This window comes from Capricornis sumatraensis, chromosome 4 (assembly GCF_032405125.1).
Source record: "Capricornis sumatraensis isolate serow.1 chromosome 4, serow.2, whole genome shotgun sequence".
NCBI lineage: Eukaryota > Metazoa > Chordata > Mammalia > Artiodactyla > Bovidae > Capricornis > Capricornis sumatraensis.
Genome location: NC_091072.1, coordinates 110,641,522 through 110,645,616, shown reverse-complemented (window position 1 = coordinate 110,645,616; position 4,095 = coordinate 110,641,522). Strand labels below are relative to the sequence as shown.

The following is a 4,095-nucleotide window of genomic DNA, read 5'->3' as shown; positions in this document are numbered from 1 at the left end:
ATTTTCTAAAATGCTGCCTCAGAAGTCAAAATTTTAAAACTTTTATTGCTGGGTGTAGGTCCACAAAATAAATTCTTCATTAAGAAAAAATGTCAGCACTGGGAGCACCCGTGCAAGCTCAGTCTTCCAGACAGACAAATGGGTTCAGCCATGGAGCCTATAAGGAAGTCGTTGCTCTTTGGAGTTCCACTCTTCCAGGCTCAGTGTGGTGGCCAGCATGGCCTGTGGAAATCAAGGAGGAGAAGTTGCCCATCAGAAATACATAAAGAAGTCCCAAAAAATTAGTAAGGGGAAAAGGAAAAGCAGGTAGTTTGACTACCTCTCGGAGGAAACAGAAGGAGTCTGAGATCATGCAATAAAAGCAGAAGGTAGCCTACGAAAAAAAGGCTATGCAGAGAAGAGAAAAACAATGACTGTTTAGAAAATCTGGGTGCTACTGCTAATTAGGTGTATCATAAGTTCTATGATGAAGGTTTTGTAGAATGAACAGCCATACATGTGTTATATCTCTATGAAACTAGTTTAAACTTAAAAAAAACAAAAGAGCTGCCTCCTGGAAGCACCTGTAGATTAACAGCTGACATATCTATATGCTTCCCTGATAGCTCAGTTGGTAAAGAATCTGACTGCAATGCAGGAGATCCTGGTCCAATTCCTGGGTCAGGAAGATCCCCTGGAGAAGGGATAGGCTACCCACTCCAGTATTCTTGGGCTTCCCTTGTGGCTCAGCTGGTAAAGAATCTGCCTGCAATGTGGGAAACCTGGGTTCAGTCCCTCGGTTGGGAAGATCCCCTGGAGAAGGGAAAGGCTACCCACTTCAGTATTATGGCCTGGGGAATTCCATGGACAGTCCATGGGGTCGCAAAGAGTCAAACATGACTAAGTGACTTTCATTTTCACTATCTATATGCAGTATGTTCATTTATGCATTCATTAATTTACCAAGTATTCACTGAATCCTTCTTATGTCCCAAGCAGTGTGCTAGGAGCTACACAGATATATTATTTTCACAGCATTTTATATGAGTACCAGTTACTAGGGAGCTTCCCAGGTGTCTCAGTGGTAAAGAATCTGCATGCCAATGCAGGAGAAGCAGGAGATTCAGTTTCAATCCCTGGGTCGGGAAGACCTCCTGGAGAAGGGCATGGCAACCCACTCCAGTATTCTTGCCTGGAGAACCCCTGGGGCAGAGGAGACTGGTGGGCTATAGTTCATAGGGTTGCAATGGGTCTGACATGACTGAGTGCCTGTGCATGCATACATGCATGGACTAGGTTCTAGAGAATGGAATGTACTCTCTGTAGGTTGCATGATTAAAGGAATGATTATTACTTGGCCTCAGTGATACATATTATCTAAGCATGGAGTTCTTGATGATGCTACACGAACTCCATAGTCTCCTTAGTAGAAAAGTTAGAAGTGTATCCCCAGTATAGTGGACACCTGCTTTGTTGCCTGCCCAGCATCCTTCCTTTCCTTCTTGTCATTATAGCAACTTTCTCTTCTTAGGGGAACTAGCTCTCCTATCCCATGTGGTCCTGCAATTATTGCAGTTCTGAGTACCCTTTTGTTCACCTGGGTGGAAGACAGATATCCTAGGCACAGACAATCCCTGACCAATTCATTGCATCCGAGATGGAGAACATAGCACCAGAGAAACAGAGAACAGCCTTCCTGTGGGTGCTTCTACCTTTTTAGAGATCCAAGTGACACCTCTGGAACCCAGGTTTCCACTTCTACTCAGGGGCCTGAGGGAAGGAAGAATGAATTTTAGAAGCTGAAGGTCCCTAAGACTCTCGAAAGCCACTGTTACTCACTGGTGCCACATTGAGAAACAATGAAAACAGAGGGCGAGTCGGCCTGAATTCTGAAAGGAAGGTCAAGGACCACATTTCTGAATATCAAGACTAGAGTTGGATCTGAGAGTCAAGTTAGGAGTTTGGAGTTGATCAGAGAAGGTCTGGAGAGCTAATACATCAGGAACTGGCAAAAAGGTCCTGGATGATCGAATCATATCTGAGTTGGTGCTTTTGCTCATTTTATAGGTCAGCAAAAGGTAAATCTAGTGACTAGGAGATCTTGATGCTGGGAAGGATTGAGGGCAGGAAGAGAAGGGGGTGACAGAGGATGAGATGGTTGGATGGCATCACTGACTCAATGGACACAAGTTTGAACAAACTCCAGGAGATAGTGAAGGACTGAGAAGCCTAGCGTGCTGCAGTCCGTGGGGTCACAGAGTCAGACACGACTTAGTGGCTAAACAACAACAGGAGAAAGAGGGTCTGAGGAAAGATTGTTAGAGAGTTTTAATTCCTTCTTTTAGAAATTTCTTGATTCATTTTTTTTCCTGAGAAACACTTTTGGTCCAGGTATTTCTTTTCTCTTTCTGGGCTATTGATGTGCCCCAGATATTTGCATTCAGCCCTTCTATTTCCTCATTCTATTGCTTTTTTCTCATCTACCCCTGTGTTAGGTTGAACAATCTCCCTCCAAAGTTGTTCACATTCTAATCCCTAGAATTACATGTGTCTTTCTATAAAAAAGGGATTTTTCAGATATGCTTAAGTTAATGTTTTGGTGTGAGAGAATTACTCTGAACTGTCTAAATCAGAAGGGGAACCAGGATGTGGCAACAAAAGCAGAGAAAGCAGACGTTGGGTAATGGACTTTGAAGATAGACAAAGGGGCCATGAGCCAAGGAATGGAGGCAGCTTCTAGAAGCTTGAAGGGATAAGGAAACAAAACCTCCCCCTAAAGCCTCCTGAAAGAAGGCAGCTCTGCTGACATCTTGATTTTAGCTTTGAAAGACTCATTTCAGGCTTCTGAAGGATAATAAGTTTGTGTTAAGCCCCTAAGTTTTAGTAACTTATTACAGCATCAGTCGAAAGCTAATATAACTCCCATTTCACCCAAATCCATTAATCTGCCATTCTGACCTCTGTCCTGAGCTCCAGTAGTCATTTGTAACTCGTGGTTTGGACATCTCCACCTTGGTGCTTTCCAGGTACTTTAAATTCAACACATGAGTGTCATGTCCCAGTCTTGCCCCTCTACCTGTGCATGCTCTTATGTTAACAGCATCACCACCTGCCTGGAAGAGGCTTATTCAGCCAAAGAATTCTTTGGTTCTTCTTTCATTCCTTCTTTTCTATGAAATGTTGCTCCATCATGTTCTCTATGCCTGCCTTCCGCTCCAACTACTCTAGTTCAGACCTCTTACAATGTAGATTATCCTGACAGTCTACGAATAATGTCCTTGCCTCCAGTGTCTCCCAACAAGTCTACTCAATAATTCTCAGTCTTCTACTTGAAAATATAAATTGGTTATATCACTTGGGACCAACACACCTACAGAATAAATTCCAAACCTGTTATCTTAATCAAATACCCTTGACATTTTGCTACCCTTTTTGGGCTCATACATTATCATCCCTTCCCCATCGTATGCATACGCACACATGTGCGCGCACACAGACAAGCACTATTATCATAGTAAACTTCACATAATTCTGCCACTCAAAGGTTTCTGTTTGTAAGTACAGCCTTCTATAACCTGCATGCCTGTTTGCCATCATTCACTCTTCTCTGCCTGCAAACCTCTTCTAACCTTTCACTGTCAATGCCAGGGTGAAGACTTCCCAAGACCCTCTGCATTTCCAGCCAGAATGAAGAGCCCATTCTGTGATTCCACACCCATTGAGTTTATGCTGTTATGATGTTTATCACATATCATGGTCTTTCATTTGTACATCTGTGTTTTCCACAATAATAGGGACTGGGTCTCATTTCATCTCTCTGAAGTTTGTTTCACCACCTGAAACTCAGTTGGTAGCATTACCTGTAAGAGGCTAAAGGAGCAAAGTGGGCCAGCAGTGTGCTTGTTCCTTGTTCCTGGAAGGCATGAGTGGGTGTAATTTAGGCGTAATGGGGTAAAATAAAGGAACTCAACTTCTCTGCATAACAATTTACATTTTCTTTCTCCAGGGCAAGAGGTGCTTTGCAAGCTATAAGACCATTGGGTAAACATTTTATTCTTTCTTAGGGGCTTAGTGTTTACTGGCACTGAGAATTAGTGTTTGCCCTTCAGAGATACG

At 43.1% G+C, this 4,095-nt stretch overlaps 1 pseudogene; it reads left to right on the top strand.

The window, feature by feature from the left end:
- The first annotated feature begins 217 nt into the window (after positions 1–217).
- Positions 218–413, top strand: LOC138078702 (small EDRK-rich factor 1 pseudogene; annotated as a pseudogene).
- The last annotated feature ends 3,682 nt before the right edge of the window (positions 414–4,095 follow it).